This window comes from Equus caballus, chromosome 2 (genome assembly GCF_041296265.1).
Source record: "Equus caballus isolate H_3958 breed thoroughbred chromosome 2, TB-T2T, whole genome shotgun sequence".
NCBI lineage: Eukaryota > Metazoa > Chordata > Mammalia > Perissodactyla > Equidae > Equus > Equus caballus.
The window spans coordinates 33319940-33333955 of record NC_091685.1 but is presented as its reverse complement, the minus strand read 5'-3'; the positions used below and the strand labels follow the sequence as shown (position 1 = coordinate 33333955).

The following is a 14016-nucleotide window of genomic DNA, read 5'->3' as shown; positions in this document are numbered from 1 at the left end:
CTAAGTAACTCACATATAACTCACATGAAATACTATTTCTTCTGTTTTAAGACTCTTCCTTCACTTTAAATAAATACTGCCATAAAGACTAAATTAAATATTGTGCATGTGTGTGCATACACATATAAATCTGACTGAAAAATGAAGTTGCCACAACTGCTTTCAAAGAGCTATTGGGTAATACTAACCAAATTTTAAATAAGCTTATCCCTTTGACTCCACAATTCCATTTCAAGGAATTTACCCTACACATATATTTATAATGGCAAAAAGAAAAAAAGGAAACATTCTGAATTTTCATTTATAGAGCAGAGGTGAAAGGATGCTATAACAAATCAATGGGAGACTATCTTGTAATCGTAAAAAGAACGAGGTAACTCTACATACACTGTTATAGAAAGGTATCTGTAGTACTAAAGCAAAAGCAAATAATAGAATTAAGTATAAAAGCGACCTACTTGTGCAGTTTTTCTGATATATGCATATAGTATACTCACAAACAGATAAAGATAAGATGTCTTAGGAAGATACATAGCAAACTCAACAGCAGCTACTTCAGAGGAATGGGAATTGGAAGGGTAAGTAGAGGACACAACTTGCAGGTTTTATTTCATATGCTTCTGTATTACTTGTTTTGCCTTTTTTAAGGATCAAAAGAATTGATTACTTGTATAGCAATAAATTTATAATAAATTAGTTTTATAATAAAAACATAATGAATGAAGGTTCTCTGTCCTTCAGCTTCCCCTTCATGTGACAGAAAAAAGCAAAGCAAACCAGAAAATCCAGTCAGAGGTCTGCAGTTTGCAAAGTTCCAAATATTTCTGGAACACAGGTGAAATGTCATCTCATAAATCACAATGAAAATTAGATCAACGATATTTATAGAAATCTAACACAAAGAAGACACTATGTTGTGGGCTATGTGTATAAATGAGGCCAAGGATACATGGTTGCTGGTTTTCTAACCTTAGAGAAGTTCACAATTTAATCAATAAAGAGATAAATATGGATGTAAGAAGTATTTATTCAGCCTTCGAGTATCATCCTTTGCAGTCCTTAAAAAAGATACAGAGAAACATTTAATGATACCTAATGAACGGTATTGACAGAGAATACTGAAATAAGCACAGTTATATACAGAATATACCAGTAATATTTCAAACCATTACAAAACTACCAGAATTACTTAACAAATTGTGTTGGGATGACTAGATAATCATTTAGGGGAAAAGGAGAATATATATCCTCTACTTACGGTATGCAAAAAAATCCCAGACTGATTAAACGTCTTGGCATGTAAAATACGAAGGCGTAAAGGTGCTCAAGACAAATCTGTTTCTATTTGAGAGCTGGGAAGGCCTTTAAAATTTGAACGAAAACACTACCTACAGCTCTACCAATAATTTTTTTAGGTAGACTATTACTAATAATTTATAAAAGTTCTTAATTTTGTTTTAAAATTTTTCTTTATAAGTTTATGTGTGTATACATATGCATATATGTGTTCCTTCATCCTTATTACTAACTATTATAGGATACATAGTGAGAAACTCTTCTACCAGACAAATAAATGTTTGTCAATTAAAAATGACCAGAGAAGCAAAGATAATACCTTAAAGTCTAGACCAGCAATTTGACCATGCCAGCATCCACAATGCTTCCATGCACTTTCAAGCTCTTGAGAACTGTCTTCCAGAGTGTTACACAATGAGTGTAAACAGAAATTTCCACAATGATTATAAATGTTCTATATCTGCACTGCCCAATATGGTAGCCATTAGCCACATGGAGCTATTAAATACTTGAAAAGTAACTAATGCAACTGAAAAAATGATTTTTATTACATTTAAATAAGCTTATTAAGTTAAAAAATTTTTATTGTAGTAGAAAACAAATTTACCATCTTAATCATTTTTAAATGTACAGTAGTGTTAACTATATGCACACTGTACAAAAGATCTTTTTCATCTTTCAAAACTGAAACTCTATAACCACTAATTCCATTTAAATTTTCTTTATACACATTTTAATCACTTAGAATTTAAATTTAAATAACCAGATATGGCTGGTTGCTACCATACTGCACAGCACAGGTGTAGAAAGCTGCTAATTCCAAAGTTTTACTCTTCTCATGTCTACCTTTTATATCATTACAAATATCTGTAATTGTACTTTTACAAAAGTACAATAACATCCAACAAACAAGAGTACAATATCAAACACTGGAGAGAGAAACAGAGGCCTATCACTGAATTCGACAGGCAGTCTCAAGCACATTCCTTGTTTTCCTCAGTTAAATAAAGACTGAAGCTTTATGCCACCAATTCTCTAATGTGGACCACAGAGTCCTGGGCATCCCTGAGAACTTATTAGAGGGTCTGCGAGGTAAAATATTTTCATAATATTTATTTTGTTTTTAGGAAGATTAGCCATGAGCTAACTACTGCCAATCCTCCTCTTTTTGCTGAGGAAGACTGGCCCTGAGCTAACATCCATGCCCATCTTCCTCTACTTTACATGTGGGACGCCTACCACAGCATGGCTTTTTGCCAAGTGGTGCCATGTCCGCACTCGGGATCCGAACTAGCGAACCTCGGGCTGCCAAGAAGCGGAACATGTGAACTTAACTGCTGTGCCACTGGGCTGGCCCCTATTTTCATAATATTAATGCTATTATTTGTCTTGACACTTGCACTAACGATAGAAAAGCAAGGTGGTTTGTCAAACTTCTTGTGTCTTAATACTGGTAGCCTTTGTACTCTTCACTCCCACATTCTTACCAAGCGCTCACTTAAAATACAAAAAAGAAAATGAAAAAGAGCCAGTACTTAGAACGTCATTTATGTGACAATAAAAGTTATTAATTTTTATTCCAAGATAATTATAGATTCACATGGAGTTTAAAAAATAATACGGAAAGATTCCAGATGCTCTTCATCCAGTTTCCCCTAATGATAACATCTTACATAACTATAATACAATGTCAAAATCAGAAAAATAACATTGATATAATCCATCAACATTTTTCAGATTTCACCAGTTTTATATGCACACACATTTGTGTGTGTATTTAGTTCTAGGTAATTTTATCACATGTATAGATTTGTATCAGAAGCACTACAGTCACAGTATAGAAAAGCTTCTTCACAAGGATCCCTCATAGAACCCTGTAAGAGTCACGGGCACCTTCTTTCCTTCTTCCCTCCTCTCTCCAGCTCTCACGCACCTAACTCTGGTAAGCACTAAACTACTCTTCATCTTTATAATTTGGTCATACGAAGAATATTAGAAATAGGGAATCACATAGTAAGGAAGCGTTAGCAAATGTCCTTTTAATGTATTGTATGACCAAATGAGAGAAGAGAAATAAAGCACTTTTGCAGCTCACTGGGGTAAGATGGTTGTATTGAGAAAAAGCATTTAAATGACTTTGAGTGAAAGGCTAAACTAGGTGCTTTTTCACATACAACACCATTTCACTTGAAAGAATAAATAACAAACTATGCATATACAGACTCTGGTACATGGCAGTCATTTTACTGAAAATGAACAAAGTGAGCCTGTCACGTCAAAGAAAATTGAAAGTATTTGTTACCAATGATAAATTCAAGCTTTCAAATGAAAATTGGACTTTTCGAAAATGGGTATCTGTCACAATGAGCTTGGCACCTTCCCAATATATAGACTTTTGTGATGAGATTGATTTTTTATATTGTAAAATACAAAGTATGTGGAAGATCTGCACAACTCAGTGAAGCAGCACTTTTCAAATGATCGATGCATGATGTTACAAAATCATACATGACAGAGAATTAATTCAAGTGCCAGACAGACCAGCAGATTTTAATGCAACAGAGTACCAAAAGTTCACTTATATGGATTCAGATTCCACACTGCAACTAACGTTTAAGAAACTAGAACTTCTTGAATTTGGTGTACTATCAAAGAACAGCCACAAGTTTCCGAAAAGGCTTGAATAAAATGTGCCTCCACTTCCCAATTACATACCTGTGTAGGACTGTATTCTCTTCATATACTCCAACTGAAATACCATACTGTAACGGGTTGAGTGCAGAAGCAGATAAGAGATTCCAGCTAACTTCTTATTAATAAGCCAGATACTAAAGAGATTTGCAAAACTGTAAACAATACAACTCTTCTTATAAACTCTGTTTTGGAAAATACCTTTTCATAAAACATATTAATGTTTACAAAAAATGAAGTTTGTTTTTATTTTAAAATGAATTAATATTTTTTAAACCCTCAGTTTTAATTTCTAATGCAGGCATACCTTGTTTTATCGTGCTTTGCAGATACTACATTTTCTTACTAAGATTCCACCAGCAAAAAGATTCTCAGTCACTGAAGGCTCAGATGCCAGCACTTCTACACAGTAACGTATTTTTTAATTAAGACATGTACATTGTTTTTGTAGATACAATGCTACTGCACACTTAAGAGACTACATTATAGTGTAAACATAACTTTCATATGTACTGGGAAACCAAAAAGTTCCTGTGACTCACTTTATTGTGATATTCGTTTTACTATGGTGGTCGGGAACCAAACCCGCAGTATCTCCAAGGTACGCCAGTATACCAAACATTAACAGATACAACAACAACAACAATATATTGAGAACCCAAAAGCGTTTTTATTTAAGAGAATACAAGAGGTCTTGATCAAAAAGTTGGAGAATATTGACCTAAATTAACACTCGTTAAAAGTGATCCTCCTTTACCTCTTGCTATTAAAATATTAAACATTTACTTTGTTTCCCTATCCTTAAATTTTTCCTCAAAACACCACTTTCCATTCCTACGGGACTGTTTGTTTTCAATCTCCCAAATTTTCCCAGGTATTACGTTTTACCATGAACCTAAAATAATTTCCCATTCATACTGCTTCCAGGCATCTTTAATCTTGTGAAAACTGTCTTCCTGAGCTCTACACAGCCACATTCAAAAGGAGAGAAAATGTAGGGGTGTTTTTGCCTGCCCTTGCCCCAACTCCTTGGCATGGCATGTTCTGGAGGAAGCACCCAAATTCCAACTTCCTCCCTCAAGACAGAAGGAAAAGAGTGGAATTTGTTTGCAACATTCTGGTTTGTCAAGGGCAGGGGGTGACAGGGCAGGGGGAAGCCTGCCTGAGGGATTGATTTCTTTCTCCCCTGACTCAGAGCACTGATGGAAACAGGAGCATACTTTGGATATCAGGTTGGAGTACGCTCAAAGCAGCGGCATCTCCTGAGCTACACGAGAGCTGCAGGTTGACTTCAAACCTGCAGGCACCTAGGGCAAGAGATCACAGGCAGAGGATTACAATAGAACATTTAAGACTTTAAGACCAGGGTTAAGACTCTTACAGAAATAACAACATTTAAAAGCAGCCATGTACACAGTGGAAGTCACAGGCCCAGGGAACATGTATGCCCAGAAAATGCCTGAGAAGACCTTAAGCCTTCATACTGCACTGATGACTGATGGCCTTCCCCAGCAAGGAGTCAGTCCGCAAATACTGGAAGGTGTGGCTCTTCTTTCAAGTGCTCAATTATCAACATAAGCTTACAAGGCATACTAATAACAGGGAAACATAGCCCATTCAAAGAAACAAATCTCTAGAGACCAACCTTAAAGAAACATGGACTTTCAAGATACGTGATAAAGACTTTTCTTTAATTGTCAGGAATATCCTCAATAAACGAAAGGAAAACATTAACAGAGACCTAAAGGAAATGAGAAAAACAACAGATGAACAAAATGACAGAATCAACAAAGAGAAATTGTAAAAAGAAGAATCAAACAAATTCTGGAGGCAAAACGTAACTGAATTTTTAAAATTCACTAGAGGGACTGCACAGGAGACTCACACAGGCAGAAGAAGAACCAGTGCCTTAAAGAGAAGACCTGGGACATGATCAAATCTCCGAAGAAAAACAGAAAGATGAATGAGGAAAACTGAACAGAGCCCAAGGAACATAAGGGACCCCATCAAAAGAACAATATATGCATTATGGAAGAACAGAAAGCAGAAGGGGGCAAAGAACTAAGCTGAAAAAATAATGGCTGAAAACGTCCCAAATCTGAGGGAAGACAGCGACACACAAATACAAGAAGCTCAATGAACTCAAGTGAGACATACTACCATCAAACTGTTGAAAGAAAGAATCTGTCTAATGAGAATTCTATACACAAAAACTTGTCCTTCAAAAATGAGGGAGAAAGTTCCAGATAAACAAAAGCTAAGGGAGTTCATTACAAGACCTGCTCTATAAGAAATATTAAAGGGGGCCGGTCCCATGGCACAAGGGTTAAGTTCGCACATTCCGCTTGGGTGGCCCGGGGTTCACCAGTTCAGATCCCAGGTGCGGACATGGCACGGCTTGGCAAAAAAAGCCATGCTGTGGTAGGCGTCCCATGCATAAAGTAGAGGAAGATGTGCAGGGATGCTAGCTCAGGCCAGTCTTCCTCAAAAAAAAGAAATATTAAAGGGACTCCTTAAAGTGGAAACAAAAGGATACTACCAGTATCTGGAAGCCATATAAAAATGTAAAGTTTTCTGGTAAAGATAAGTACGTGGGCAAATATAAAAATCTGCACTATTGTAATTTTGCCTCATAACTCGACTTTTTATTATTTCATAAGATTTAAAAGACAAAGCATAAAAATAATGACAAATCTACATTAATGGATATACAATATATAAAGATGTAAGTTGTGACACCAATAACATAGAGCAGGAGGAGGCAGAGGTATAAAGGAGTAAAGTATTTGTAAGCAACTGAAGTTAAGTTGTTATCAGTTTAAAACAGATTGTAATAGGGGCTGGCCCAGTGGCGCAGCAGTTAAGTGCGCACATTCTGTTTTGGCAGCCCAGGATTCACCGGTTCGGATCCCGGGTACAGACACGGCACGGCTTGCCAAGCCATGTTGTGGCAGGCGTCCTACATATAAAGTAGAGGAAGATGGGCACAGATGTTAGCTCGGGGCCAGTCTTCCTCAGCAAAAAGAGGAGGATTGGTGGCAGATGTTAGCTCAGGGCTAATCTTCCTCCAAAAAAACACCAAAAAACCAAAACCGAAAGAAAAAAAAAAAAAAGGTTGAGACAGTAAACTTTACGGTTTTTGACACAATTTAAAAAATTTTTAGGTATCAATAACATTACTCTCTCACAAAGTCTGATCACAAACAAGTTTGTTTCAACAGCATTTATTCAATTTCATCAATTAGTTGCCAGACTAATACATATTTGGAGATATATACTTATACATACTTGCTTATATCTTCTTGAATTTTAATCTGTACTTGATAAAGTAGACCTGAGTAAAACTGATAACGATGTTGCACTGTAAGCCATTTGAAAATCATAAATGGTAGCTAGCTATACAAAATCATCTAATACAGATTTAAAAATCATCATTTAGCAGTTTGCACAAAACACAACACCTTTTATGTATTTCAGTGAAGGGAAAACCAAGTTCTCATCTTTTATTTCCAAGGAAGGAGATTAACAAGGAGCATCGGACCTAGAAAGAATACATTATTTTCCTACCTCACAAAGCAAGAGGTGTTTTTAGAAATCAAAAACAAACCCTCCCACCCCACCTCACCCTCAACATCTTCCAGAAACACTACAAATGACTAGAGGAAATGGAAATAATTCCTCTACTACAGAAGAAAACATTGCCTCTGCATGTCATTTCGGGTTCAGTGGGATATCTATTGCAACTGCCAATCTGATAAGAATTTCTCTTCTGTAGAATACAGCTGAGTTCACCTGAAATCATTTTCTTATTTGTTCTTTGGAACATGCCCAAGTACCACGGCTGAACCTTAGGTTTTTGGGGCCCAGATAACTTTAACACTGAGAAATGACCAACTTGTTATTCATCCTTTGGGATAAGGGCAAGTATGGGATCAAATAAAGCCAGTGCAATTGTTAGAATTACTTTCAAATGGAGTTCAAGTCAGATCTTATTTATACACAGTGAACTAGAAAATACGCACTTTAATATACCATTCCAGGTACATTAAATGCCTAATGACTACACCAACTAAAAAGATGATAAAACACAAATCCCAGAAAATATTCTAACTCTAATATTGAAAACAAAAACTTAAATTGCCTCATATTTGCTTAATACTTTTTAGAATAAAACAAATTAATATCGTACACTGTTTAATGCACAACTCATTTTTCATCAACACAAAACAAGTATATATTTCCTATTTTATATATAGGATCAAGCACTGTAAATAATGTAATTCTACAGACTACTGGACTAATCAAGTATCCCCACTTTTTTTTTTTTTAAAGTTGGCACCTGAGTGAACAACTGTTGCCAATTTTTTTTTCTGCTTTTTCTCCCCAAATCCCCCCAGTACGTCGTTGTACATTTTAGTTGTGGGTCCTTCGAGTTGTGGCATGTGGGATGCGGCCCCAACGTGGCCTGATGAGTGGTGCTATGGTTGCGCTCAGGATCCAAACTGGCGAAACCCCGGGCTGCCAAAGCCGAGTGCGCGAACTTAACCACTCGGCCACGGGGCCGGCCCCTCCACTTTTAAAAGTTAAACACTGATGTAAATAGAACACTGGCATTTATTTCTTCTTAATGAATCCAGTTTCCCTTTCCCTTTTGAAACAATCTCAGACTCAAGTTCATATGCTGCAGATGCCACACCTCGAATAGCAAGAACGCTCAAATGTCAAAAAGAATAAATCATAGTGACTCAGTGCTTCCTGGGCAAATGAGCAGATTATGATCACCCGATACACTCAGGCTTCCAAGTGCTTTCTCTTTCAGAGCCAAGTATATAAATAGGTACACAGGGATGATAATCATCATCACATTTTGACACACTGAAAGAGTCAATTACAGTACATGGTAGTGCAATCCTTGAGTATAAGTTGAGTAAATCAAGAAAATCAGGGTAAAACTATTACTATCATAATCTAATATTAACATTAAGTTCAGCAAATATACAGCACTAACATTTTCATTTCAAAAAAGCATTTGCTATAACCTCACAAAAAGGGAAAAGAAGTTCCTATGTAAAAATTTAACACGTAAATACCTCAATGATGGCCCTTGAAGCAGCCAAAATGTCTTATCTGTCCAGAATATGAGCTAAAATGTAACTGTGCTAAATTACTTCTGGATAATTAGAAGGCTATCTTCTTTTCCTAACCTTTTATTTAAATATCAAAGCTTTCATCTCTCTACATTGAAAGATATGAAATAGTATGGGCCAACTATATATTCAAAGTCATCTATAAGGGAAAGCTGTCATGGATGGGTCTCCATTATCATTTTTCTATCTTATGATGCTAAATGTAGAAAGAAAACAAAAATCCCCTACAAGCTATTTTTAGATCATCACTGGGCTGGTTAAATAAACATTATGCCTGCTGTGTAATGTGATTCCCCTAGTACTTACTCTGCCGAGAATAAACAGACATTATGCACACTCAATCACATGAGACAGGTTTAGAAAACAGCTGAGTCACCCACCAATGGTCTTCCTGCTCCCAGTAACTCAGTGGAAATTTCTGTCTCACCACAACACTTGGCTTCTTCTCCCAGTCCCACTAATAAGTTACAGTTCCCTGAAAGCTTTCCCTCAATAACACCAACCAGTTTATGATAAAGCTCATTTTAGGCATCACGTGGTTCTACCCTCATCCCAACCAACACACCAAGTGCTGCTGACAATACAAAAACAAAGACAAGGAAAACCAGGAGGCTAATTAGGCTGGCAAACTTCATCTCAATTAGGCCAGGTCTACTTTGGAGAAAAACACGTCTCTCCAGTTGACCTGGAGGCAAAGGCAGTTATCACTGCACTGTCCATACAACTTATGCTTTTTATGGACATGACCAATACATCTCCTAGGTTTTCTTTCTAAAGTATCCCTGAATGACAGGGTCTGTGTTCTTGACTTCTACTATGAATAACAAGGCCTCAAAGCAAATTGCTTTAGATTTTCCTTCCTTTGAGGATGCTAATTAGTAAGTGGTATCATCAACGAAAACATTAGGCACACAAAAACTTTTTACTTAAACTGGAATGAAATAAACCCTCAAATCATACATTATTTAAAATGCAATCATTTAATTTTTTTTCCCCAACATCAACCAGAGGTCCTGGAATTAAAGTTAGGAAAGGACATGGTTCCTGTGCCCAAGTGATTTACAATTTACTTAACTCAGCTCTAATAGAATGTAGAAAGTGCTGCAAGGACCATGAAAAACATTTCAATAAGTAAAGCAGAAACTGATTAATTCTTTCTGGGAGAAGGAGATTTCCAGAGAGCCTCCACAGTTAACAGTTCAAAAAGGGATGGATGGACAAGCTGGCAATCAGCCATAAGAGGAGAGGGGCACCATGTGTAGGCAAAACAAAGAGTAAAACAGAAGCACAAGACCTGGAAAAAAAGTAGGCCATGTCCGCTGAACCCTGAATAGGTCAGTAATGCCAGAGCACAGGGGTGGGTGAGCCCACAGAATTAGATTAGGGCTGGACTAAAAAGATGTGTCAGGATAAGTAAGGACTTTACCTTGAGCGGAACCCCAGGAAATGCTGAACAAGGCAGCAACATCATTGGATTTGTTTAGTAAAAATAACTATTACAATATGGAATCCTGGAGAAGAGATCTGTGTCAGGGATACCAGTAGTTAGGGCACTACTGCCAACAGTCTAGGAACATGATGAGAAGGGTCTGCTGGTCCACCACAAAGAAGGCAGATTTGAGAGCTAATTAGTATGCTGAAATAGCAGGACTTTCTGAGCAACTAGATATAAGGGTTAGGAAGCTAATGCTCCAAGGTTTGAGGACGGGGTAGCTAAGAATGCATATAGAGCCAAAAATGATTGGGCCCCAGGCCACCTCTCGGACCTCACCTCCTATCCCAGTACTCTCCAACCACATTGGCCTTACTTATTTCCCTCAACGTACCAAGTTTATTTTCTCTTAAAGTCTTTGCATTAGCTGTTTTCTCTGCTTTGGATGAAAAAGTGAAGAATTCAATTGTATCATGTCAAGTTTTAACCGTCAAAGAAACTCCCAGGTACAAAAGTGTAGAGAGCAATCGGACACGTACAGAACAGAGTCAACTACAGAGAGCGTTCTAGGAATCAGTAGCATAAAACCAACAATCTTTGCCACGAACGAGAATAAAAACAGCATATTATCTGAAATAAACACTCTTGAGACAGGCAAAAGAAAATGAATCTTTAAAACAGAAAGATGGAGTTTCTGAAAGGGGGATGCAAACTCCCATTCCCAAGAGTCGGCTTACTGCAGATATCTACTTTTAATACAAACCATCTATGAAGTAAATCATTTTAAAAATGAGAAAACAGGTTCACAGGAAATAAAGTAACTTGCCCAAGGTCACATTTATAATAGTTGATTCAAAGAGTGAAGCTCAACCTGCTGACACCAATGAAAGTATACGGAAACAAACACAAGTAGTGAAACAAAATATCAATTAACACAAAACTCAAGACAATGATCACCTGAAGGGAGAAAGAAAGGAGCTCCGATAAAGGAGAGGGGCACAAGAAGGCTTCAAAGATACTGGTGATTGATTTTTTAAGGTGAGTGGTGCTCAGTTGTTTTATTATTCTTCTTTCAAACTGAACATGTTATAATATACCCTTTTATAAGATTATGTATTTCATGATTTTTAAAACAATAGGTGCTTAAAAAAAAAAGTAAGCAGGATTAGCAATGGTAAAGCAGGGCTACCACAATGCATAACTTGAGGAGCTGTAGCCTGCCGGGCTGCTGGGGCCAACCTGGTGCAGATGAACGCTCAGTGCAGGATATAACTGGAAGTCAGTTAGTGATAATTAGTAGGATTACCAAACAGCTAAATTACAGCTTAGCATAACTTAGTCTGGCTATACTAAGAAATCACACATTTTTAATAAAGTCCATCAACACAGGTATTTAAATTTCTACAGCAGAACCCTCCATCCTGGGAGGCATGGTAGACAAAACACCTGCTATGTTAGATTGACTCAGGGATAGGAATTGGCAAAATACAGAAATTGAGGAAAGAAAAGGAGCTAGCAATTAATAATCAATGATAGGATCAAGGCTAAACAAGAGGAATGTGAAGGCAGGAAGGGGCTTGTCATATTGAGAAGAGAAAGGGATTACAGAATTAGAGGTTTGCAGGCTGTAAAACAGATACAATAGGAGTAAACGGGAAAGGTAGAAGCAGGACGCTGTGGTCAGAAATTTTAGACTTCAAGAACTCAAGAACAGAACAGTTCTAGGTAGACACCAGGTCTAGACCAGTGCTCTTCAATAGAAGAAGAAAAAGTACTTAGAAAAAGTACAAATAAGCAGGTAAAATTAATTTTAATTAATTTTAATCCAATATACCAAAAATTTCAACTTGCAGTCAATATAAAAACCAAGACATCTCGTATATCTTACCCTTTATAGTACATCTCAATTTGCACTAGCTGTTTCAAGTGCTCAAAAGCCACAGGTGGCTCTAGCGGCTATAGTATTGGGCTGTGCAGGTCTAGACTGTGTCCATGTGGATTGCTGGATATATGTCCATATATAGTTGCTCTGGGGAAGTAAAAAAAGGGAAGAAAGGAGGGTGAATCCAGAAGCCCACAGGCAATGGTTGGATGGGGCAAAAATGAATGCCAGAAGTCCTCATGGTAAGTAGATGACACACAGTAAAACAGAGCAGCAAATTATAAGCCAAATGCTAAAATCCTCAAAGAATGGAGAAATTTGCCCAGGAAAATCAGGAATGATAGCAAAAAGGAGAGCAATGTATGCGTTTGCTGTACAACAGTGATGGGGCAAGGACCTAGAGAGAATAGTAAAAGGCCAGAATAATGTTGAGCCTGCCTCCCAAGATGGAAACAATGTAAGAAAACTAATAGCGTGCACTTGAAAGGATTTCTAGGAAAGTAACCTTACCTAAATTTCCAGAGTAAAGAGACAGAGGGAAGGTGAGAGAGACCAAGGAAAGCGAGCTAAGGAAGAAACCTGGTACCTGGAACTTCCCAGAAGGTCCACTTACAGGGCAGTAGCAGAGATCCTATGAACACTATAACTATTATGAAATAAAAATATATGCAGATAAGCAAATAAATAGCAGAAGGCAAGTTTCCTGATTCTAGGACTAATCTTCTGGAGCTTAAGAATACATAGTTATATAAACTTTGGAGTATTTAATCTTTGAGAAATAAACGGCTTAAATACAGAGTTGGTGGTTAATAAGGAAAATAACTATCTTGCTTAAACTTTGTGAGGTGGCCTTTTCCAAATAAACCCACTTGTGCCGAGCACACAGTATGTACTCTACAAATATCTGGCACTCAAATATTTTTGGGAAGAATGGTCTTCTAAGAAAATCTTTTTATTCAAAGAAATGGTTTATAACAGTAAAAACAATAAAAAGGAAGTATATTCAATAAAATGGCTTTAAAAATAGGTTTGAAGAGAAATCAAACCACATAAACCCTATTTACCACAACAAATCTATATGTACTCCTGTATTTATTTAAGTCATTTCTAACTTCTTCTGTCAGCCATAACACTGGGAATACACAATAGGCATTTTCTTGCAGAACATTCAATTTCTTATAATTTTTCATTCTCGTAAACATCAAGCAAGATGATAGACACAAAATATGAAAAACACTGCCTCTCCAGACAGATTCTCATTATGCTTGTCTTATTACTAGTTAATCGTTAGCAGAATTATTAATTCCTGATGACACGGCTCATCTAATAAATTTAAAAAATGTACACTATCAATCAAAATCTATCTAATCCAAAGCACGGCTCAAACAGATGACTTGGGGTAAATCTGAATCAAGCTTCAGCCAAAACAAAATACAACTAATCTACCCAAATCCTAATAGATAAGTGCATCTCCTCTCCTCCACCCCACTCCTCCTATTCCTGTCCTGAAGCAAAACTATTCTTGTTTTATTTGATTTAATTAGGAAACAATATTTCACCTGTTAAAA

The 14016-nt window shown here is 36.9% G+C and overlaps 1 protein-coding gene across 50 annotated transcripts in view; it reads right to left on the bottom strand.

Annotated features, from left to right (window-relative positions):
• Window positions 1-14016, bottom strand: part of EIF4G3 (eukaryotic translation initiation factor 4 gamma 3) — a 318192-nt gene that overhangs the window by 167204 nt on the left and 136972 nt on the right. For 7 of the 50 annotated variants that reach the window (XM_070246697.1, XM_070246634.1, XM_070246761.1 and 4 more), the window contains exon 5: window positions 12455-12595. The exons of 42 other annotated variants lie outside the window; for them this stretch is intronic. The gene's annotated coding sequence lies outside the window, so the exon portion shown is untranslated. Of the gene's footprint in view, window positions 1-12454; window positions 12596-14016 lie in introns of those variants that run through there. One more of the 50 variants, XM_070246797.1, reaches the window with a different exon arrangement.